At 44.3% G+C, this 25,509-nt stretch overlaps 1 protein-coding gene across 1 annotated transcript in view; it reads right to left on the reverse strand.

Moving 5' to 3' along the window:
* Positions 1-3,064: 3,064 nt before the first annotated feature.
* Positions 3,065-25,509, reverse strand: part of LOC307187526 (uncharacterized protein) — a 239,132-nt gene continuing 216,687 nt past the window's right edge. The window contains exons 6-8 of the transcript XR_013828634.1: positions 17,871-17,984; positions 14,124-14,222; positions 3,065-3,327 (exon numbers count right to left, since the gene is read on the reverse strand). The gene's annotated coding sequence lies outside the window, so the exon portion shown is untranslated. The remainder of the gene's footprint in view (positions 3,328-14,123; positions 14,223-17,870; positions 17,985-25,509) is intronic.

Consider the following 25,509-nt stretch of genomic DNA (forward strand, 5'->3'; position numbering starts at 1 on the left):
TTGGCTGAGTTGATAAACAGGCAAAATTATTTCTTTCTTGGATTTATTCCAGTACACTGTTTCCCATCATTATTGGTCATGGGGTTCAGAAAAAGAAGGGAGATTTTTAGAAAGATTCTGAACAATATATCATTGCCAACTCAGAGTGGCAGGCAAAACAAAACTGATAATGCTTCGTACTGAGATAGGATCGTTCCTCTGAGGCTCTCCTGGTTTCACAGTGAATATTAATTTTTAGAGCATTCCTATAAAGTAGACAAGTGGCAAAAGGGGTTGGCTTCATTTCAGTGGGGGGAGAAAAAAAGACACTAGTGCCTGGAGAGATGAACTGACTTATCAGAGGTAAGGCTGGTTGGAGACAAGCCTGAGGGCAGACTTTGGGCTTCTTGGTTTCTTCCCCTGCTTTAATCATCTAGACCCATCCTTAATTAGGTTATAGAATTTAACACAGATCTGTCCAGATCTCATCTGAAAAGAGGAAGCGAAGACCTGGGTAATTTTCCAGATAATTTCTTTAAAAGAAAAAAGCAAACCCTCTTTCCTCCAAATTATTTATAATTGATGCAATACAGGAAGTCTCGCTGCTTTTTAATGAGTTCCCAAACGCAAATTCTGCCATTTAATTTTTTGGAAAACTGCATTTGCCTAAAATATCTCAGTAATTCTAGTGGAAAGGGAGGTTTTGCCTCAGTTATGAAAATGACCTCGATTTACTTCTTGGTGTAGCTATGGGAGAGGTGGGCCCTGCATGGTATGTATGCCATAGGGTCCAAGCCCTTCAGCTGTGGCCAGGGGTACATGGATCCCCTTCGGTGCTGAAACGGGGATGAAGGGAAAACCCCACGCTCCCATTCAACACTATGATCCTTTCTGTTTTCCATGAGAAAAATGTGGGTGTTCCTCATTTACTCAGACTGCAATAGACACCACCTGCTTTGTTTCATTTGTATGCAGGTGAAAATATAGGACTTAGACTAAGAATTGGAAGAAATGATTTAGTTCTTAAAGGGTCAGCCTTGGACTCAATTTATTTTTTAATGTATTTATCTGATGGGTAAATTGAGCTAGCAGTGATAAAGCATGGAAATGACTGCATTCCCTGTTTTTTTTTTTTTGTTTTTGTGGGTTTTTTTGCCAAAGCACATGTCCCATTTCTTTGTCTGACTCTAGTCCCTGTTATCTGCCACGCTGCTTTTGTCTTTCCCTCATTCAGCCACTCTTCCCTTACTCCTGTCTTCTAGTATCTCTCGGGAAGAGTCACATGCCCCTGGATGCTTTACTTCAGTGAAAACCTTTGATTACAGTGTGGTTCATGGGCAACAGTTCAGGTGAAAAGAAGGAGTCCTATCCTGCAAGCTATTCTGGGGGCAGGCCATGAATCTACAGGGGGATCCCAACAGTTCGTCTTTTTACTGGGGCTCGTAGACAAAAGCTTCAGACCTTAAGGACGAGCAGTGGGCTGTCCTGCTGCTTCCAGCAGTCAGAGAGCCAAGAACAAAAGATGCTCACCAGGCCACCTCGGTACCCAGCTGGAGCCGCTGGGTGTCTGACACACGCTTCTCCCCTGAGCATACACTCACCGCCCCCCTGCCCAGCTCCCTGCACCCACACCCAGCATGGAGTTCTCTCTTCTGCGTTACACATCGTCCAAAAGGAGGGCCCCTCTCTGAGATTGTATCACTTCATTTTACACCCTAAACAATTAGACAAGATTTCCCAAAATGTAAGAGCAGTCAGCAGACTCTATCCAAATGATCGGCTCTGAGAGGAGAGAAAAGGAGGGAGCGGGCAGAGGAGTCGGGGACGAAGGCAGAGGCTCCAGAGTCTTTGTTTCTCTCCCATCTGGCTGGAAGCCAGAGGCAAAGATCGAAGAGACCTATCCTTTGTCCACTGATCTGACAGTCATCCCAGTTCCCAGTCCGCAAAATCAAAGTGAAACGCAGTCACACATTCATGTCCATAGCTCACAAGGTTACTGAGAAACCTAAGTCTTCCTGTGCCTGGTGGAAGCAGCATTTCTATGCAGCATTTCTGTTTTCAAGGTCACAATAAAATTAGGAATTCCACTTTCTCACTGTTAGCCTGTCATTGTTAGCACTCTCCTAGTCCTCCAAGGGACCAAAAGCTTGTGCTCTGTGGCTTTAAGGGAAGAGAGAATCCTTCTCAGGCTCTCTCTATCAAGTCTGGTTAGGTTTTAGCATGTAATGTTCCAGGCCATAAATAATTCAAAAGGCATGAAGAAGATTTTCTTCATTCTACATCTATCCCTGCACACAACACCCTCCCCCTTTCCTTTCTGGCTTATAACAAATGCTAATTTAATCAACTGGCAGTAAATTGTACTGGTTGCTGACTCATGCCAGACACATCCCCTATGGACTTCACGGAGGTTTGCCATCTCATTTGGAAATGAACAATAAAGAGGTGCAGTCCTGAGCTGCCCACCTTTCTTCTTTTGTCCTCCTTTGTTTCCTCCTATCCCTCCCCCCTCCCCCAAAGAGGATTCTTCACAGTGTATCCGTGATGTACATGCAGGGAATTCACATCTCAGCCACGCTGCCTGCAAGGGTCTGCGCTCCCTGCAAGTTGCACAGCCACCTGACCCTGATGACGGGGATGGGGATGTCCCCAGTGCTCCTGAAGGCTGTTCTCTAGATAAAGCATGTGGCAGGGGAAGGGAAGGCGGTGGCGGGGGGGGGGGGGGGGGGGGGGGACTGAGAAGAAGGGTGGGAAGGGGAGTGAGGCAGAGCCAGCCCTCGTTATCCAAGCTGTGAAAGCATGTGTGTCAGAGAGGCTCCTTGATAAAACCATGCACGGGGATGGAAGCTGATTAAAGAGATGGAGAAACAGCTCCCATCAGTGGGCCCTTTTTACCTCTCCAAGCCAGCAGAGTGGGGAATCCTTCCCCTGCGGACAGCTGTAATGGAGGGTGGAGGGGAGGAATTTCCCTGGAGACAAGCCAGGAGCAGCAGGTAAAGGGGCTGGGGCTGGAGAGGATGGGACAGAAAGAGATGCTTCTAAAAAAAAGGACCAAGAGATGGGAAAATATTTATGGGAAGCCTAAGGTCTATTTCCTTTTCCTTTTGCTCTTTTATTTTAGCTATAAATGTTTATAAAAGCTTATAAAGAAGCATTCTCCGTCTCTACCCCAGAGGGATTCCTTTAAAACCCTCCCCATCATGATTATCCAAGTATGTGCTGCGCACCAATATATAAGGAGGAAATGGAAGCTCACTTACCCTCTTGTCTTCAGATGCCTCGTAAAGCGCTTACAGTGTTCCAAGCACCAGCATGCACTATTTTGTCTGCTTTCTCCTCCTGACCACCCTGAAAAGTACACAGCTGGTAGCATTAGGTCCCTTCTACAGACAGGCAAGTCTCCATGCAAGGGCTGATAGGTGGAACAGTCCTAGCTGACACTATTTCCACTAGACAGCCTGCTACCTGGGGGTTTGCACACAGTAGGTCTTACTGCTTAGATGTTAGGCTTATCGTTTACTAAGCAAATGGGATAACAGCACAGCATCAGAACTTCTGGAAGGGTCTGCTCCCCTGGTCATCAAACCCCACCCCCAGTGTTGACCATTTGTGCTTTTGGTCTTGAACTACAGAAGAGCTGTTTTTTGTTTAGTTAGTACCCATCCACCTCACTGGCTCCTAAAGTCCTCCTGGCCAGGTGTGTGGAGTTTTTGTGTCCCTCACAAGGTGAAGAAGCAGGCCTGAGTCACAGAGAGCAAATGCAAATTTTCTGGCTGGTGGCAAGCACACCTGAAGGCTTTTCAAGTGCGGAACCCTGCCAGGGCCACCCTGATTTTCAAATCGCCCCACTGAGGTTGATTTCTCCTGTGGTCCTTCCTCCAGTTTGGCAGCTCCACTCCTTCGGGCTCTGTTTTGGATGTACGTGCATATATGTCTTAGACTGACTGCATTGTTTCATGCCCCTCTTTGAGGGTTTTTTTCTAAAAGGCTTCCTGCTGCCAAATAGGACATACACAATGGCAAAAGCACTTTTGCCTTAGAATGAACAATCAACTTCCTGTAGGAAACTCAGAAAGGGGAGCAAACAGGGGGCCCTCTTCTCCCCCAGCACTGTCTGTCCCGGCACAATATTCCACCCTTCTCTCTTCTAATTCACGGCTCTACGACTTTGGGGTCACTGGGGAGCCAGGAAAGGATCAACCTGCACTGGGGGAGGCTTCTGCGCCCAGCACACGGCACGCTGAAGCACACACTTCACTGGCTAAGAATGGAAGGCGTGGTTCACTTTGTCCTTATTTGACCAGAAAGCTCCACATGGAATCCTCCTCAGTGCCTCCCTGTGACTCCCTGGGGGGGTCGTAAATAAGCGCAAGGCCTGGTATGGCTTCTTGGCTAAACGTTTGCACAGTAACTCAAATGAGGCAGCAGACATGAGTCAGAAGGGAGAAATAAGCTCAAGAAGGGGGGCGTGGGGAGCTTCAGCTTCTCCAGCCGACAAGATGGTACTTTACCCATTTACCCAGAGACGCTCGCCAAGTCTCCAGGGACAGACTGCAAGTCCTCCCCCACCCCCACATTGCACCACCTGCTAGAGCCATTTGCAAAGCAGCTGGTAAGAGCAGCTAAGTGAGCGAGCCGCACGTCCATACTGCATGCGCGAGGCCAGCCAGGCCCTTGCGCGTCGCTGAGAGGGGCAATAAAAAGATATTAAATATTTTATCTATTTTGAACACTCACAATTCAAGTCAGGGCTATATACAAAGTGAGGACATAAAGTTCGGGGATAACACTGGTTCTGCGAGATTAGGTTCAGTGAAAATATGAAAAGATAATAGTTATTTAATTCCAGTGGTCATGGTTATGTGTGCAGTGATCGGTGGATCCCCAGATTCATCCTTGCCTCCCAGAGACAGGGCACAGGTTATTAAACCTCCCTGGTATGCTTCATTTTCTCTACTGGGGATGAGGAAAGGGAGGGCTTCTTCCAGCTGCTACGTGCCACCCTCTAAGGGTCTGAAATAAAAGTGTATACTGAATGGATGAACGGATTACTTCTTTTATTCATTCATAATAAAACTCAGGGCTGCCCCGAAGCTGTGCTTTTCCATTTTAAGTCTGTTTCTCTCTCTCCCTCTGCTCTTTCTTGACAGTTGTATCAGCCTGCTCGTGTGGCCATAACGAAGTACCGAACACTGGGAAGCCTAAACAGAAACTTATTTTCTCACAGTTCTGGAGGCCGAAAGTCCTAGATGAAGGTGTTCACGTGGTCTTTCCTCAGTGCGTGTCTGTGTCCTAATCTCCTCTTTCTATACAGACACCAGTCACAGTGGATTAGGGCTCACCCATATGACCCTTATTTACTCTTATCATTGTACATTATTTACTCTTTTAAAGGCCTTATTTCCAAACGCTGTAACATGCCGAGGTCCTGAGGGTTAGAGCTTCAACATGTGAATTTGGGGAGGACACCATTCAGCCCATAAAAACAATTAGGATTTTTTTGTGTCGCAGGACCAAATATGTGAGTCTCTGTGTGCATAAACGTATCGGTAAACACATGTCCTGCCGTTGACACAGGAAGACTCAGGCTCTGCCCCTGCTGTGTCCACTTCCCCGCAGGCACCACCACTCCTTCCAGCCCACCCACCCACCCAGGTGAAGACAAAATAATTCCACAGCCTCTCTGTAATAACAGAAAGGAAGGGGTTCTTTTTTTTTTTTTTTAAGTGTTTTCAGCCATTCTCTAATGTGGTTTAATTTATTTATTTATTTTTGCTGTGTTGGGTCTTCATTTCTGTGCGAGGGCTTTCTCCAGCTGTGGCAAGCGGGGGCCACTCTTCATCGCAGTGCGCGGGCCTCTCACTATCGTGGCCTCTCTTGTTGCAGAGCACAAGCTCCAGATGCACAGGCTCAGTAATTGTGGCTCACGGGCCTAGTTGCTCTGTGGCATGTGGGATCTTCCCGGACCAGGGCTCGAACCCGTGTCCCCTGCATTAGTAGGCAGATTCTCAACCACTGCGCCACCAAGGAAGCCCAGGAAGGGGTTCTTTATGTATTAATCTTTTAGTCAATTGTTCCACTGCAGAAGGAGGAAGGACAGCAAGAATAATTACGGTGGGATGCTGGGGGGAGGGGGCGATCAGTGCTTTGCCTTTTATTTCTCCACTCCTGCCAAGGGACTCCCTCATTTTGGTCCCTTTGAGTGAAGGCAGCTTCTGCCTGGCTGCCTCTTTATCAACAATAAAAACAAGCAATCTATTTTGGTCACAGAATGAGTTTCCATTTGTTTTGAACATAAACTGGGATTCAGCATTTGACCAACCTAAGTTACAGGAAAACTCTAAGTGGCAGGTTTATACCTGACTCTCTCCATTTTGTGTGTTTCCTCCACCAGGGTACCTCCAATTCCCATCAAGTGGCCGTGTCACATTACCCGAGCCAAAAGTCACTGAAGGAGCCTCATTTCCTACTGTCCAAGGCCGAAGTCTGTACCATTTGAAATCTATCCCTGCTAGGGAAGCCCCAAACATGCACCCAGCCCATTTCAAGACAAGGATGCTGAGACCTTTCAAACAGTGAATTTTGGCCTCATAACTACAGAATAGTTAAATGGATCAGAGTCAACAAAGGACACTCCTGTGAAATTTTTTAATGCTTCAAAAACTCCCATTTAAAGTTGTTTGGGCCTTAAACCCATGTTTTGTGTGTGTGTTTTGTTTTTTGAGATCCTCCTCTGAGCCTGCATGCTGGAGACATGACAAATTTGGTATTTCAATCCATACGCCCATTTGAGTTCTAGGAATGCACACTGGTTAGGTTTTAAAGTCATCTTGTAGTAAATTAAGTCAGAGCTAGATATTGATGCTGATATGTACTCAAACAGACAAGGAAAATTAATTGTAAGAAAGGGGGAGGAAAATGTCTCCCATTTATCTTCTTCCTATCTCATAATTTGAACCTATATTTCTAGAGATTTAAAAATATGGTAAGAAGAAAGTCTTAAGTGACCAAGATTCCAAGCCCAAGAGTCTAACCCCAGTGAATTAATACTATTTGTTTATCCACCGCGTACAGGGCACAGAGCTGTATACTGAGTGATAGTTAGATATATACACCACTGTCTTCCACAATCACGGAATCAGAGTAAGGAGACAACGAAATATAAAACCAAAATTCACAATGGAAAGCAGGAAAAATGGTCAGTTCCAACTAAGTGTGACAGATACTCAGTGCTATTGGGGTTTGGAAGCAAGAATGATCACCCCATGAAGGGGTCTCAGAGGAGGTGATATTTGAACCCAGGTTAGCAGCCTGGACCTGCTCCTGCTTTTAGTGAGTATGGGCTCACTGAAGGCTTTCGAGCAGGAGAATGAAATATGACAAAATTGGTATTGGAGGAGAGTACCCTGGCACAGGGCATGTGATGCGCTGGAACAGGTAAGAAGCAAGGCTGGACGACCAGCTTGCAAACTGTAGCGGTGGCCGAGACACCAGGAGACTCACACCTAAGCTGAGGGTTGGCAGTGGGGAGAAGAGGAAGAGATTGATGTCCGTGAAGAAGAAGTAGAGCCTCGAGTCCTACTGACTATGAGAGACAGGGTACAGGGTCCTGACCCCTGACCAGCTCACCAAGGAAGACAACTGTCCAGAGAGAAGGTCTAGGTCCTGGCCAGGCAGCTCTCCCAGACTCCCTCCCTTTTCCCATCCGCTAGAAACAGCAAAACCATCCACCTCATCAGGCTCTCCAGTGGGAGTCTTAGGTCATCCCAAGAATGTAGCCTTGTCCTCTGAACAGACAGGAAGAATGTTCAGGGCACAGGGATTAATTACGTAAGGTCTGTTGTCAAACAAGAAGTCCCAGAGCTCCCTCTGGCTTCAACCCCAAACCCAGTCCTCCATCCGGATTGTCCTGAAATGAACATAGTCTGGCTATGACCTTAGACCATTCAGACTTCAGATCACATACCTCTGTCCTTTTTTTGATTTTGTAGTGATTTTTTGTTGGCTCTGTAAGCATCTAGTGTCTTCTTTCCCTGTCTCCAACAGCCCTTATTTCTATGTGAGTCTCACACATGATCCCGGGGGTCACAGGGTCTGGATTCAGCTCATCAGGGCCCTCCATCCACCTGTCCTTGTCGGAATACTTAAGTTCCTGGTTCGAATGTCCCCTGAAGTCAGACACCTCTAAACTAAAATTTCCTTCATATGAAATAACTTTATTGTTTGAGCTCTGTATTCTGCTCCTTGCTCTTAAAACGTCCCTGACACAGGCTCCTTGTTGAATGGTGTCATTGCAGAAAGGGCTCTGGGAAGGAAGGGCTCCGTCCCTCTTGACTGAACTGGCCACGTGACCTTTTTCAATGTCCTTCATCTCTCTGGGTTTCAGGTTCTTCATCGGTAGCATGAGGGGTTGTACAAGCTACTCTCTAACAATTCTTCTGGCTTTGACGTTCAGATTCTATAGCCCCCAGTGTGTTGCTGAAGCCCTAGCAAACTCGGCTGTTCACCTCCTGATCTGTCCCCCCAGACAGTCTTGCCACTGCCTCTGTTTGACCCTACACTGTGGTCCATGAGCACCAGGCAGACTGCCTCTTCCAGAGAGGCTAAGGGGTCAAAGGTGGTTCCAGGGTGTTGAAAACATGTAGATATGAATCGACAGTAGCATGAACCGAAATCGAGAGTCTGTTTTCTTTTTCTGTGGGGACAGGGAGGATACTGGGAAGAGTGAGGGGGACATGGGGTGGGAGTAGAAAGCCAGGTCACTTTTCGGCATATGGAACTGGGGTGAGTGGGAGACTGCCAAAAAGGAGCATTCAACTAACTATAGGAGAGTCCACGCTAGAGGCGAGGTTCCTAAACTTGAGCATAAAAATAGCCAGGAGATTCTGAGCTGGCTGAGGGTTAAAACAGGGCAAGACCTGGGAAGAGAGACCCTACCAGGAGATATTCCAGTGGAGGTAGTGACATAGAGGGGAGAGCTGAACCTGGGACCAAATAACTGGGGATAGTGGAGAGAAAAGAGATAAGAGTCTGCAGGCCTTAAACCTGACAGGCAACCATATTTTTTGAGGAAAAGAAAGAGGAAAAGGAAAAGTCAGTAGAAGGTAAAGGAGGAAGCAGAAAAGGGAACAAAGTTCCCCTGAGTTGCTGCTACACGCTGGGTTCTTCACATATTCCGATGTGTGGAAAACCTTGAGACTGAGTATTATAGAAGCAAGGAGGAAAAGCACAGTCTAGGAGAGGCATCCTGGGCTTATGTAATGGAGCAGTGGGGAGGGGGCAAAAGAGGGGTTGTCAAGCCAAGTCCTGGTCAGGTCAGCAGCACCCAGACCTCGGCACAGCCCGAGAATGACAGGTCCCAATCTCTTGCATATTAGAGATGGTAGCAGACACTTTGCATGCCCTGCATCGCACCCCCTCGCCTAAATTCATGCCTACCTCAAGCTCTCTCCTTCAGCCAGCTCTCTCTGCTTTTCAGCCTTAGGGCCTTTTCTGAAGCCGTAGGAGCTTCGCACAAGGAAAGCTCAGACAGAAGAGTTAATGCTCCCTTCCCCCAACCTGCAACTACTGAGAGACAGGAGTCCGTGGATCAGTGCCCCAGCCCCTTTCTGTATACAGACAGTGGAAACCTCAGTGATGCACTATGGTGATCCCTGCCTCAGTCTCCCCACAACCTCCCTCCCGTTTTCTGGGACTGGATCCCAAATAATTATCTACACTCAGTCTTTGAGACTCTACTTTCAGGAGAACCCAGACCAAGATGGATGAGTCAGCCTTGTGGTGGCAGACTAAGAAATGCGGGCAGAAACACGAGTGCATGTTTCCTTTAAAGCCCCCGAACGCTAAACAAATAGCACAGATTTCTGCTCATCTCTATAACGACGGAAGGCTGAGCTGCGTCCTGTGGGGCAGGCAGAGATGCTACTTTGGGTGTGATCCGCGGGCCCTCATTCATAAATCCTCTCTTGAGAGGGTGAACAGGCAGTGCTACTTCTCAGGACTCTTTGTTGAAAACACAAACAGGCGTGGGTCCCGCCCACATCGTAGAGAAGGGCACTTCCCCCTCAGAGGGTTACCTTCCCCAGGACGGGGGCCACAGTCGGGAAGCCTGCAGCAGTAGGAAACCCAAGAAAGTGTTTTGTTTCACTGTCTGACTCATCCCCACAATGTTTTAAAAACCAAGGTAACTTAGCAGATGTGAAGCTTAATTGCAGTAGAAGGAGCTCAGCACTAAGTTTACACTAAGCACCTTCCATCCTCTGCGTGCTGCTGGCTGGTCCCACCGGCATCTGAGTCAGCAACGCCAATGCTAGCATATTCGGGAGAAGGGGCTTTTGTCTCAGTCCACTCCTGTGTGGGGTCCTGCAGCTGTGTCCTGTCCACTGCCTAGCTCCTGAGTATCTCTGTTCCACCTTGGACTTCTCTGATGCTCTTGCTGCCGTTCACCTCCCCCCGGACCTGCAAAAACCATCTGTCTTTAATAGTGACGCTTCCACCCTTGGGGTAAGGGTGGTCCTGGGAAGGTTAGGTAGCACTCCCCGTTCTCCCATCCCAGCTTGGACTCTAACCCACTGCATAATTCCCAGCCACATTAGCTGCAGCAGGTCACTGACCCTACCGAAGCACTGAGAAGATCACAGGGCATTTCAAAAGCCAGAATAGAAAACTGAAAGTGGAGGCCTGATGTCTCTATTCCCTGAGCACGTCAGCACTTGCTGGTCTTCTCTGCTCGCCCATGCTGCTCAGGCTCTATTCCTCCTCGGCGCCTTTCCTGCCCCGCCATCTCTCTCTCTCTCCTCACAGTGCTAGTTTCCAGACTCCAATGTTGGGCTGCTACCGAGACGTCCTTCTCTTTCCTTTTGAAAACCAACCAACCATCTTTTGGTAGAGGACACTCTTACCTGGGTTGCATGTTTTATTTTTTTTTTAAGTTTTTCATTTAAGAAATTGCCTTAATACTTTAATAAATTAAATTGCCTTAATGAAGCAATTTTAACTCTTCATTGAGCCAACATACTCCTTTTAAAGGAGACTCAGACTTTACATATCCACTGGACTATCTGAAGATTTTTCTTAAAGAAAACAGAGTGAGGTGGTATTACTTCAGCATGAATCAACACTCAGACATTCACCCCAACCTGGAGTTGATGCACTGTCACTATTCCATTCAACCCTCACAATGCCAAACACATCCTATACCACTTATAAAGGTTGTCAAGGTTTAATATTAAAAGGAAATAAAGTAAAACCTATGGCCCAAAAAGAGCGCATGGCATTCTCCACCCAGTGCTCATTCAAAGCTAGGGGTTGGATAGCTGCCTTAGAGGCAGAATGGTCTGAAGACCAGACATCTACACACGGATTTCCCTTCTGTTTTCTCCTTTAATCAACTGCAATAATTTTCAAATTTCAGTGTGGATAGAAATTAGAACACAAGGTTGTATGTTCTATGGGTGATATAAGGGCTTTTCAAGGATAATACTAAGTTTATATGATGTTCACGTTAGGTGTTGATTATAGAACCTAAAAATATCACTCCTAAGATGTGACTCTTCTGTTTGGAAAGCTTCCTTCAACAAAAATTCTGCCTTCAGGGACTTCCCTGGTGGCACAGTGGTTAAGAATCCGCCTGCCGGGCTTCCCTGGTGGTGCAGTGGTTGAGGGTCCGCCTGACGATGCAGGGGACGCGGGTTCGTGCCCCGGTCCGGGAGGATCCCACATGCCGTGGAGCAGCTAAGCCCGTGCACCACAACTACTGAGCCTGCACTCTAGAGCCCACGAGCCACAACTACTGAGCCCACATGCCACAACTCCTGAAGCCTGTGTGCCTAGAGCCCGTGCTCCGCAACAGAAGAAGCCACCACAGTGAGAAGCCCGCGCACCAAAATGAAGAGTAGCCCCCGCTCGCCACAACTAGTGAAAAAGCCCACATGCAGCAACAAAGACCCAACGCAGAAAGAGAGAAAGAAAGAAAGAAAGAAAGAAAGAAGGAATTCTGCCTTCCAACTAGAATTTCTAAATGGCTGCAAAGTTTTAAATGGTGGGGTTTTGTTGTTGTTTGTTTTTTTTCTTTTGTTTGTTTTTGTTTTTTTTCCTTTTTGGTCTCGCTGCCCTTGGAAAGAGAACTCACCCTGCGGGTCTGGAGTGTCCTGTTGAAAGCCACCCCTGACCCTCACATCACCACTTAGCTGTTTCTGTCTCTGGTGTAGATAGAGAGATGGGGAGTGGGGGACTGGCTTTCTTACTAACCAGCTGAATGACTCGAGGCTGCAAAACCCAACACCGTCCATTTCATCTTGACATTTGAAAGCAGAGATCTCCTTGAGCCCATCACATATGTCCTGCATTTCCCAGCTTTATTTCGAGACCTATTTCATCTGTCGCTGTTTATACCTCTGCTCAGGTTCCTGGTAAATGGTCTGTTTCTGTCAATGACTTTTTCATCTATGTCAGGGAAAGGCCCATTAGACAAATCCAATGGGACAAGTTCAGAGAGTTTGTCAGTTCCTGTCACCTTCAGGTCTGGCTGTGCAGTGGAGCACAGACGCAAAACAGACTTGTCAAGATGGGCAGCTTCTTCTGGAAGAAGTTTATCTCAATGGAGAGAAACATGTGATGGCTGAAAAGCATCGAAATACCAGCACCTCCGCCTGGGAACAGCACAGGGGGCTGAAAAGAGCTGACTGCGAATAAAGTATCAATCCGCTGTGCACAGGAGGGGTGGGGGGACAAGGATACATATCCCAAATATGAGTGGGCGCTTGGCAAGAGGAAGCTGTCATTTCTAACATCAGTAATTATTTTCAACTTAATAATTGATAATTATTGATAAGAGAAGTGAAAGTATTTTATGTCTTACTTCTCTGAGGAGGTAGAAGAGAACTTCCACATGTTCCCATTGCAGAGTTGACTAAGCCCCTGTACCTTCAACCTCATATATTCGACCTCCCATCTTTCTGCAGCGAGTAAAAGGTCCCGGTAGCACTCTAAGCACAAATCTTCTTGTCCACTGGAGTCTCTTGCCTTATCGCCTTGTCAAGCACTCACTCCCAGAGTTGTCCTTTGCCTTCTGCATTATCCGTTCCTCTCTATTGGTCATTCCTTTCGGCTTAAACATGCTATCATGACTCCCATTAAAAAATCCAGTCTTTTAACCCCGTATCCCCTTTGAATTGCCACCCATTTTTTTTTCTCCTTGCTTTTTAGCAAAGTTCCTTTCTCTACTTCCTGCTGCTCCCCTCGTTCCCTTAAACAACCTCAGGGAACAATTGTTGTTATCAAGGCCACCAGTGATCTCCACACAACCAAATTCAAGGACTCCGTTTCACAACATTTGCCCTAATTGGTTGCTCCATGTAAAATGTGATATAATACGTTTTCCTGCTTATCCAGTCATCATCTGCATCCCCACGCCACACACACACACTGTAATATAAACAATTCTCATGGGAAAATAGCAACTTCGCTCCGTTTACCGTGTGTCCCCAGCTCCTAGAACACTGCCCCTGGCACATGTTAGGTCTTCGATAAATACTTGCTGAATAAATGCCTGAATGAACAAATCGATTGGTTTGGCTCTGCTGGTTATCTGGTTATTGGTAAGTAAGGGTAATAATTTCTTTGAGACATAACAGTAATTTCTTCAGCCTAATATTTTGCCATGGTCTGGGAATGTGATGTTGTTCACTCTCAGAAATGGAGTGGTGAGGCAAGAAAAGTGAAGCTGTTATGTATTGAGTGTCTACTATATGGCAAGCACTGGACTAGCCACTTTCATATACAATTTCTCCTTTACCCCTCACAATCTTATAAGACACAGGCTATTATTATCTTCATTTTGCAAATGAAGAGAGGTAAATCAGCTTGTCCAAGTTTACCCAAACACGAGTCCAGCGGTGATGAACTCATGCAGTTTTCTAGTTCCTTTGGTGCTTAGATATTAAATGCTGTGAATTCACAGAAAACCAAAGCAACTGAGCTGATAAAGATATAAGTCAAAGCTTCCAAAGTAAAATATATATTCTTTTCGGAATATTTGTGGTGTTGTTTCTATTGTCAAAGAACATCAGAGTTTCACCTAAGTAAATAAAACAACAGAGCTCAAAGGGATTTTATTGCTTGTTTTCTTTCCCCAGCACACTCACCTGAGGCTTACAACCATTATCTATAGGATGCATGTAGTTGTAGAGCAGCCATCTGGTTAGGGGTGCCAGATAAAATACAGGATGTCCAGTTAAACTGAACTGCAGATGAAACACAAATAATGTTTTAGCCTAAGTATGTCCCAAACATTGCATGGGACATACTTATAATCAAAAAATATTCATTGTTTATCTGAAATTCAAAGACAGCTGTGTTTCTACATTTTTATTTGCTAAATCTGTCAACCCTATATGTGGCAAATGTGTCCTTCCATGCTTGTCCCTCCACTCTGCCAGACAGTTTTATCAAGGCAACAGAAAAAGGAAAGAAGCAAGGGCCACTATGAAAAGACTTTGAAGCAATTAGAGCCAATGACTGCTGTCTTGCTTTTTATGAGGGAAGGCCTGGGACTGCTAGGAGATAAGTTTTGTAATAGTTTAGGTTTACCTCCAGACCCCTTTGAGCACCACCCTCTGCTTCTCAGGCCTTCTCTCTGCTGCTCAGAAACTGAGCAACTGTGGACAAATCCCTTATGTTCTCTAGCCTCATTTTACCCATCCACAAAATGACGGTAGTCTTAGGTGTTAGAGAGAAAAGAAAATAGGTGATGTGATGGGACTAACTTCTGTAGATATGATAGTTGGGCAAGATCTCAGTGAAGTTTTTTAACAGAAACTCGAATGATTAGAAGAGAGCAGCCATGTTCTCCAAAGAAGACACAATACAGATGGCCAAAAGAACATGAAAAGATGCTCAACATCACTAACTATCAGAGAAATGAAAATCAAAACTACAATGAGGTATCACCTCACACCAGTCAGAATGGCCATCAACAAAAAGTCTATAAACGATAAATGCTGGAGAGGGTGTGGAGAAAAGGGAACCCTCTTGCACTGTTGGTGGGAATGTAAATTGATACAGCCACTGTGGAGAACAGTATGGAGGTTCATTAAAAAACTAAAAACAGAACTACCATATGACCCAGCAATCCCACTACTGGGCATTTACCCTGGGAAAACCGTAATTCAAAAAGAGTCATGTACCACAATGTTCATTGCAGCTCTATTTACAATAGCCAGGACATGGAAGCAACCTAAGTGTCCATCAACAGATGAATGGATAAAGAAGATGTGGCACATATGTACAATGGAATATTACTCAGCCATAAAAAAGAATGAAATAATGCCATCTGCAGAGATTGTCACACTAAGTGAAGTAAGTCAGACAGAGAAAGACAAATATATGATATCACTCATATGTGGAATCTAATATTAAAAATGATACAAATGAAGTTATTTACAAAACAGAAACAGACTTACAGACATTGAAAACAAACTTGCAGTTACGAAAGGGGAAACGTAGTGGGGAGGGATAAATCAGGAGCTTTGGATGAACACACACACACTATTATAAACAAGAATGATGACTAATGGAGACATACTGTATAGCACAGGGAACTCTACTCAGTATTCCGTGATAACCTACATGAGAAAAGAATCTAAAAAAGAATGAATACATGTATATGTATAACTGAATCACTTTGCTGTACACCTGAAACTAACACAACATTGTACATCAACTATACTCTGATAAAATTAAAATATTAAAAAAAAGATAGACAAAGGAAAATTTCACTGATAAATCTTCTAACATTATGGCTTTATTCACAAAAATAAAAGATACTAGTACCAAGGAGGGGAAAAAAAAAGAAGAAAGCAACCATGAGAAGAGAGTGTGTGTGTGTGTGTGTGTGTGTGTGTGTGTGTGTGTGTGTGTGTGTGTGTGTGTTTATGTCTGTGCAACTACAGATAAGATAGAGGAGATGAGGGCTAGATGGGACAATGAGTACCAAGTGTTTAATGGGGACGGAGGATTCCATACTGACCTGTCTTTTTAACAAAAATAAAAGGAACCAGATTCAGAGTAAAGTAAAAACTTGACAATGGGAGCAAAGCAAGACTAATCTATAAATCACATTCCCTGAAGTTGATTTAAGTGGTGAACAGAAATGCATGCTAAGTGAGGAAGAAAATATAAAAACTGGGCATAAACACAGCTTGAAGTTATGATCAAATTAAAGTTACAACAAATTTAACCCCATTGATACTTGACATTGTGTATCTGAAGAAGGGCCGTGCTACGGGCTGAATTGTGTCCCTCACTTCAAGTTCCTATGTTGAAATCCTAACTCACAATGCAATGATATATTTAGAAAAAGAATCTTTATGGTGGTAATTAAGGTGAAATGAGGTCATAAGAGGGGTCGTAATCCAATAGGACTGGTAGTCTTATAGGAAGAGGAAGGGAGAAAGATCTTTCTTCCCAACTGCATGCGCTGAGGAAAGGCCACATGAGGACACAGCAAGAAGACGGCCATCTGCAAGCCAGGGAGAGAAGCCTCACCAGAACCCAACCAGGCTGGCACCCTGATCCCAGATTCTAGCCTCCAGAACTGTGAGAAAATGTATTCCCGTGTTCAAGCCACCCAGCCAATGATATTATTGTTATGGCAATCTAAGCAGACTAAGACAGAGTGAGAAATTAAAATATGTTTAGAGGAACACTCACACACCCATTTTAAGAGCCTTATTGTGTGAAAAGTCTACAGCTATTTAATATCAAGTAGAATATGGAGCGAGAAAGAGAAATGAAGTCAGTGAGATAGACAAAAACAACCTAGCAATTAATGGAATAAATAACCAGGAACGAAGCCTCTTTTCCAGCGTTGGGACCAGCCTTGGGTTTACCAGGTTCCCAAATGCAAGGAAATGATCGTGGGAGATCAGCCATCTCATGTGGAGGGCACAACGGAATGAGCAAAGGCAGATGTGCAGCACGGGGAGAGCACCCAGCGCCAGTTAGAAACATCTGAACTCTAACTGTGAAAAATTCCAAGACCTTGAGTATATTGATTCATCCATTCTCGTTATTCTTTCTCTTAGGTTTTAAAGAGAAAAAACAAGGCACAACCCCTTGTCCAAGGTTCATTCATTCAAGACTTCATGTCAGGGAATGGGAGTATTCAAGATTTAATGATGTGGAGATTCCTGCTCACAAAAATGCTCAGTTCTGTAGGAGAGATGTTCAGAAAATCTGAGCAATGCAAAGCCGGTTTTGCAAAAACATTGGATAAACAACTGTCATAAGACTGGATGGATGGATGGATGGATGGATGCATGGATGGATGGGTGGGTGGGTGAATGGGTGAGACAGTGATTGTTACAGACGTTCACAGAAGGGCTAGAGTCCTGATGCCAGCCTCTGGCTGTGTTCAGTCTATTTGAGCACAGGCATTTATCATTCTCTGACAAACTGATAACATCCTGTATATGGCTCCTCTACTATGAGCATCTAAGAAACATGAACATCTTATTTGCTTTTGTTTTCCCAAAAACCTAGCCTTGTCACCATGAACTGGGACTCTGACAATTCCATTGACTCTTGAGCTGTCTTGTTCTCCCTGTCACTACTGGGGGTCTGTTTAATGAACTCATTCATTTATTCATTCAATAAATAGTTAAGTGCTTGCTACATGCTATGTATTGCTCTAAGTTCTGTGGCTACATTAGAAAGCAAATGTGCTTATGTTCTGCTGAGAAAAAAACAGAAAATAAACCAAAAAATAAAACATATAGTACATCAGAGAGTGATAAGTGCTATGGAGAAAAGTAAAGCAGGGAAGATGGACAGAGCAAGCCAGAGCGGGGCGGGGGGTAAGATGTTTAAAAATGTGCTCAGGGAAGACTCACCAGGAAGGTGACCTGTGAGCAAAGACCTGGAGGAGTTGGAGTGGCCCACACAGCTCTCTGGGGTAAATGGGCTCCAGCCAGAGGGAAGAACGAAGCTCAGATATCAGAGTGTGCCTGGAATGACAAGGAAAACAGTAGATGGACCATTGCATCAGGACAAAGGAAGGGGAAGACAGAGGATATAATGTCAGAAAGAAGAGGGGAAGGGAGAGTCCCATGGAGGGCCCTGTTGGCCCTGGTAAGGATTTTGGCTTTTTTTTTTTAACTTTTGAATTAAAATGGTACAAACAAACTTATTTACAAAACAGAAATAGTCACAGATGTAGAAAACAAATTTATGGTTACCAAGGGGGAAAGTGGAGGAGGCGAGGGATAAATTGGGAGATTGGTACTGACATATCCACACTACTATATATAAAATAGAGAACTAATATGTATCTACTGTATAGCACAGGGAGCTCTGTTCTGTACTCTGTAATGACCTATATGGGAATAGAATCTAGAAAAGACTGGATATATGTATATGTATAACTGATTCACTTCGCTGTACAGCAGAAACTAACACAGCATTGTACATCAACTATACTCCAATAAAAACTAATTTAAAAAAAATTTTATTATTGAGGTATAATTGACATGCAACACTGTATTAGTTTCAGGTGTATAACGTAATGATTCAATATTTGTACACACTGTGAAATGACCACCACAATAAGTCTAGTTACCATCCATCACCACATTAAGTTACAATTTTTTTTTCTTGTGATGAGTACTTTTAAGATCTACTCTCTTAGCAACTTTTGAATATGCAATATAATATTAACTATAGTCACTATGCTCTGTTTTACACCCCCATGACTTATTTATTTATTTATTTTTGTTTTTGTTTTTGTTTCTGTTTTGCGGTGCGCGGGCCTCTCACTGTTGTGGCCTCTCCCGTTGCGGAGCACAGGCTCCGGACGCGCAGGCTCAGCGGCCATGGCTCACGGGCCCAGCCGCTGCGCAGCATGTGGGATCTTCCCAGACCAGGGCACAAACCCGTGTCCCCTGCATCGGCAGGCGGACTCTCAACCACTGCGCCACCAGGGAAGCCCAACTTATTTATTTTATAACTGGAAGTTTGTACCTCTTGATCCTCTTCACTCATTTCACCCACTCTCCCAACACCCCTCCCCTTTGGCAACCACCAACCTGTTCTCTATATCAATGAGTTTTGTTTTGTTTCATTTGTTCATTTGTTTTATTTTTTAGATTTCACATAGAAGTGAAATCATACAGTATTTGTCTTTCTCTGTATGACTTATTGCACTTAGTATATTACCCTCAAGTTCCATCCATGTCATTGCAAATGGCAAGGTTTCATTCTTTTTTATGGTTATATTCCATTGTATATATAGCTATACCTATCTATCTATCTATCTATCTATATCACATCGTCTTTATCCATTCATCTGTTGATGGACATTTAGGTTGCTTCCACATATTGGTTATTGTAAATAATGCTGCAATGAACATAGGGGTGCATATAACTTTTCAAAGTAGTGTTTTTATTTTCTTTGGATAAATACCCAGAAGTGGAACTGCTGGATCATATGGTAGTTCTATTTTTATTTTTTTGAGAAGCCCTTCATAGAGTTTTCCATAGTGGCTGCACCAATTTACTTTCCTATCAACAGTGCCCTGCGTTTCCTTTTTTCCACATCCTTGCCAATACTTGTTATTTCTTGTCTTTTTGATAATGTCCATTCTAACAGGTGTGAGGTGATATCTCATTGTGGTTTTGATTTGCATTTCCCTGATGATTAGTAAGAGAAGGTGGTGACTCCGACCAGGTGTTAGTGGCAGAGGTGGAGAGAATATTAGATTTTAAATATCTTTGGGGAGTAGAGTCGATAGGACTTGCTGGTGGTTCGGGTGTGGGGTTTTAATGAGGAGACTTCCATTATGTTCCCAAGCACCCTTGGTATAAATAGTGGCTTGCTACATGGCATCTTCTGCTGAGGGCCCTCCTTTAACTGATTGGTTGGCCCAGTTTGAACTGGGATCCTTCCAGCCCCACAAGTCCCTTTCCCACCTCCACAATCATAACTGTGATTAGGATTGATGGTCTCCCCACCCCTACAGCCTCCACTGACCTGTCACCCTTTTTTTTTTTTTTTTTTTTTTTTTTGCGGTACGCGGGGCTCTCGTTCTTGTGGCCTCTCCCGTTGCGGAGCACAGGCTCCGGACGCGCAGGCTCAGCGGCCATGGCTCACGGGCCCAGCCGCTGCGCGGCATGTGGGATCTTCCCAGACCAGGGCACAAACCCGCGTCCCCTGCATCGGCAGGCGGACTCTCAACCACTGCGCCACCAGGGAAGCCCGACCTGTCACACTTTTTGCCAAGCCCAGCCCAGGGTCCATCCTATAACTCTCCATTTCCTACCTCTCCTTGCCTGCATTTAGGTTCCCATAAGAATGGAAAATATGGGTCTGAAGGAAGAAAAGGCTCTATCTAGATGAAAATGGGTCCAAGTGGGGAGAGCAATTCCAAGCCAGGATAACTGTTAAGGGAAAGCATTGGACCATGTACTGTAGCCCTGAGACGATCAGAACAGCAAGACCAGACATTGAAAATCAGCACCTTTCTAGTTTTCTACCCACCATCTGTTTTCAGATTTCAAGGCATTTGGGGTCAAACTGAGATGTCTGCAGTTGCCATCTGAGAACAAGAATAGATAAAATATCTAAAGAGAGTGGCTCTTGCAAACTGTTAATCTTACTCATGATAGTTTAAGCAACAAAGAAAAGAAGGGACAAAAGAGAGAAAGGAAGAAAGAACAAAACAACAAAAAAAAGAAAGATTGGTTCTTTCCCATTAGCTATTTCATAGAAACCAGCAACGGGTTATAACCACATGCTACACTATTTACCTAACTTTCAAAAAGAATCCAAGCCATCAACCCCCTGTATACTATCTTATGATTTAAATCAGGACATTTTTTTATGGCAGCAATTAAGAACTCCTCTCAGAGAATGAGGCTGAGCCTGCTAAGTCTAACCAAATCATTTTTTTAGTATTAAAACATACACTGCATAAATACTTTGGAACACAGTTGATGCAATATATCCTGACTGCTTTTCAAATTCCTGATCAGGATTTCCAGACATTCAGAAATGCCGGGGGTGAGGATGGGGGGCTGCGGGCGGGGGGGGGGGGGGGGGGGGCTATGTGCACGTGTTGTCATTTTAAAGGATCCAATGCTATAATTCTCTCATGTGGAAATTTTCCACTGACTTCAGATTTGCTAGTTATGAACCATCAGATCCTCAAAGATTGTGCTAGGGCAATTTGGAGGCATACTTCCAACCTCCTGGTGGAATAAATTATAATATGCAATGAAGTAGTTATTTTCTAGGGCTTGTTGTGTTTTTATCCCTCCCACAAACAAAATGCAAACCATCACAAATTAAATAGATTCCTCAAGGTCTGAAGGAGGCTTCTCAGGCTGTTTTTTGTACACTCAGTGGCATGTCGCAACAGATGTTAAAGGGCCAGCCCCAAAAGGAGACTGTTTTAGAGATAAGATGTGAAATGGAAGCAGGGGACTTGCAGGTTTTCCCCTCAAGAGATTTTGATAATGAAGTGACATGGTGGGTGAGCATTAATCCCAGCCCCTTCCTAACCTCTTTGTGTGTCTCCCTCTGAGGTCTTTCAGTTCCCAGAGTAGCAGGTTCAACAGAATGTTAGCTCCCTAGAACCCACCCACTTTTCCCCCCACCTTAATTACTGAAAGAATCTTTTCAAACAGCTATTATGTTGAAGGACTCTTCCACCAGATGCTACGCTTCACCTATGTCCCTGAGGAGTACCTCTTACCTGTTTTTCCTACAGAGGCTGAAGTGGTTAGATTCACTGTCAAGTAGAGGAGGTGGCACTGCTCCTGATATGTTGAATTTGTGGAACTGAGACTTGGAACTCAGAACTCTGAAACTGCATCTGGACAGCACCTCCACACACGGCTCCCTCAGACCCTCACAGAGGCGGGCACGGGGCCCATGAAAGTCATAATGTCTCCATGTGCCTGCCCGCTCTAGCCTTCATTTATGAACAAAAGATATCACTCCTGATGACCAGCCTCCCTTTCATACTGTATACTGCACATAATTTGGAGGTCATAGGACTGGGGTGGCCCAGGGACACCTGAAATAGCTCTGGGCAAGTCCCTCCCTCATTCACATTTGCCACCATCTGTCCAGCTCTGGTCCTGACCCTCTCTTTACCCTGCTTATCAGAAACACAGGATGGTGGTTGGGTTTGGGGGTGTCCATCCACTCACACGCCATTTGTAGGATCTGCCCCTGCCTAAGGCCACTGCCTCAGGGCCTGTTCTAATGTCTATGCTTGTGCCTAATGAGAATGTGCATAATAGATAGCTTATTCAAAACCTAAAATCTAGTTAGTGTGGCAACAGGAATTAATAGGCTCCATGTTCTTTTACCTACCTCTGGCTAGAAATGATAACTGAAGCCAGAAGTTACAAGCTTCAGTGAGCAGATTAATGAGAAAACTTGAAAGCTTAGGAGGCAGTCAACACAGGTAGTTTGAGTAGACAAATCTTTCAGTTAGACATTACATCTTGATAAATGGTTAAGGAAATTATTATTGAATATTTACATACCAGTTACCATAATGCAAGCTGCATCAATCCATTGTCTGTACTTAAAGGTTCTGCCTAAGCCTATCTCTTACTGCAAAGAGATTTCTTGTGATATTAAAAAGTTTGTTTTAAGAGTTCTAAGAACTGTTATGGCTTTGAAACTATAAATGTTCACTATGGGAAACTACATATGTTGTGGCTTGTAGTAGAAAACAGTGTAGGTTTACTTTTCTAATCTATGTTGGTCATTGGAGGTTGATATAAACCACCAATCTTGTTCACTGCTCTCAATCTAATGTACTTAACCACTGTAAAAGGGCTGTGCTATATCTCTTAAAATTAAAACATAGCTAAAGGCATTTCTGCTCATAAAGATTTATCTTACAATTATAATTAAGGTGTTGATAACAGTATATCTTTTAAACAGAATGAGAACAAGATACGGCACGTTAGTAACAAGATTCTAGGGATTCTATTGTTTTCATTTCAGAGAAACTCTGTCTTCTACATTTAGTCTTTAAATAAACATGTAGGTAAGTTGAAAAAGGAAAAGACAGTCACTCCAACGGTAATTTTCATGACAACCTGATTAAGATGAGAATATGGGCGGGTGGGACTGTGCACAAAAATACCTAACACAGAGGGTAGCCTATGCGAGGGGATTGATAAATGCAGACTGAATCTGACGTGCAACAATCAAAGTTCCTTTATACTAAAGTTAGTCTAATCCTAGAGATAGAGGTTACCAACCACATCCTCTGGAATGTTATCTAACCCCACCCCAGTCCTAAAATTTCCTTTTTATCCTCAAGAGGAAGCTATGGAAAGGCGGTCTAGCATGTGAGGTGTCCCAAGAAGAGGAGAGGTGCGCTGTTTCTTCTCCAACTCACATCACCTCTCTTTGTCCCTACAGGAGCCTTTCCCAGGTCCCATTGCCATGAGCCTGGTTTACGATGCTTGTGCTGCCTTTGTGAGTACCTTCCTCTTCTTGAATCAGAGATCATCAGTCCACAGGCATTCCCTACCTCCCGAAATTTTCATACCTGTCCTGTAGAGCCACAGATGTGCTGCCCAGATTCTCCTTCAAGGGAGGATTTGATGGGATAGCTGGCAGCAGTCGTGTGCCAGCTGCCAGCTGTTTTGGGGTCTGCCTCAGCTGCAGAGACCCTCCTCCCCGAGGTCACACTCTTTCCCGACAGCTCACAACCCTTGCCTGAGACAGCTGCCCACCTGAGCATGACTCCAATGGGCACTGTTCACTCCAACACTCCTGGTGAAATTGGCCCAGGCCTTTTGGGCCTGCATCACAGTTGGGCTTCGTCCTCTGCCCAATCTGCTCCCGGTTCCTCCCCTCTACAGGTGTTGAACCCAGTGAGCGTATTGCTCTGGAAACTCCAGCTCAGTTTCTGTTTCTGGAGAGTCCAACCTGAGATGGCTGTTACGTATTTCAATCCCGTCATGAGATTACTGCCAAATGATCAACCTGACAAATTCAGGTGAAGGGAGAGGAAAGTCTAGAAGCTCATTAGCCTACATCAGTGGTTCTAAATATTTTAGCCTTTAGAAATAGAACCCTTTCTTCAAATGATGAAACCATAAAGCAGAATCAAGTGGGGCATCTCAGTTGAAACTTCTGTGGCAGGCCACAGAGTCCTAGAGAGATGAAAATCAATGGACCGAATAAATCCGTGGTTCCCAACCCGCATCAGGCATCAGAATCCATTGGGGACATTTAAAAGATACAGATATCTGGCCCTTACCCCTGAGATGCAGTTTCAATGCTGTAAAAGTCCTTCGGGTGAATCTAAGAGACAGCTTGGGCTGAGAACTCATGAACTCTAAGGCATTTTTACCCTCTGCAGGTCTGTCATCCAGAACACAAGATGGCCCTTTCTCCAGTATAAACATTTAATACAAGGTCTCTACCATCCAAGGCTAAAGAGCCAATCTAGCCTTTATATTAATAGAGGGATTTATTTTTAATTACTTATTAATATCACTGGCTATAGTCTCCTCCAAAAATCAAACAAAAGAAATGACAGATGAGCTAATGTCCCTTCTGACCTCCCTCCACCCCAGCATAAAAGGGCTTCTCCTAATACTCCTGGATCCCATTTTTCCTCTGCTGCCATATACGTCCTAGAACTCCTAGGACCCACAGGCCCCAAAGCTCCCCAAAAGAGAAGACGCTGTCTAACTATGGGGAGATCCCTCGCTGGCCTTACCTGCCTTCCCAGGGGCCAAATCCACAGGAAGCTTCAGTAGGACTCCTGGCTTTGTTGTCATCCAAAACCCCATTTAAAGAGTCAAATTGCATTTGTTCTCGTTTACCCTCCTGAAGCTGGAGACAGATGCACAGAGAATTCTTCTCAATTGGCTGTCCTGACTTTCACCTTTTTTATAGCAAATTTTCATTTTCTATCGTTCTCAAATATATATATGTTGGCTCTATGTTTATTCTCCCAAACTACCTAAAAATTGGTACGATTGAATTTCCTCTGGTTGTTTGTAAAAGAGCACCCACTTTTTTTTAGAATTTGGTTGCTTCTCTTTATAGATGCCTTTCTGAATACTTGATCTTCAATGTTTTTTTTTTTTTTGTTTTTTGTTTTTTTGGTTAAAGTTGATAGCAAGTGTTAAAGTAGTTTGTACAATGCCTGAGATTATTCATGATCAACTGGTACTCAAGGATCCTTCAATTCTTGGTCAACTTATAATTTCCACTCCATTTAGTGCTAGGAAAATAGGAGTTTCCTTTTGCTAAGAGTCCCTCTCTTAGGAAACCTGGATATACCCACTGATCTCATCTCCAATTTGATCACAACACTGATGCGAGCAGAATTGTGAGAATAGAGTCCAGTAAAATCGTTTTGATTCTAAAGAAACAACATATGCTGAACATCTAATACCCTCCCTAGATATATATATATGCACTTATGTATATGTTCATAAAGAATATAAGGTATTATTTTGTGGGTACTATATAAAAGTGCTAAATAT

Source organism: Stenella coeruleoalba (genome assembly GCF_951394435.1).
Source record: "Stenella coeruleoalba genome assembly, chromosome: 6".
Lineage (NCBI taxonomy): Eukaryota > Metazoa > Chordata > Mammalia > Artiodactyla > Delphinidae > Stenella > Stenella coeruleoalba.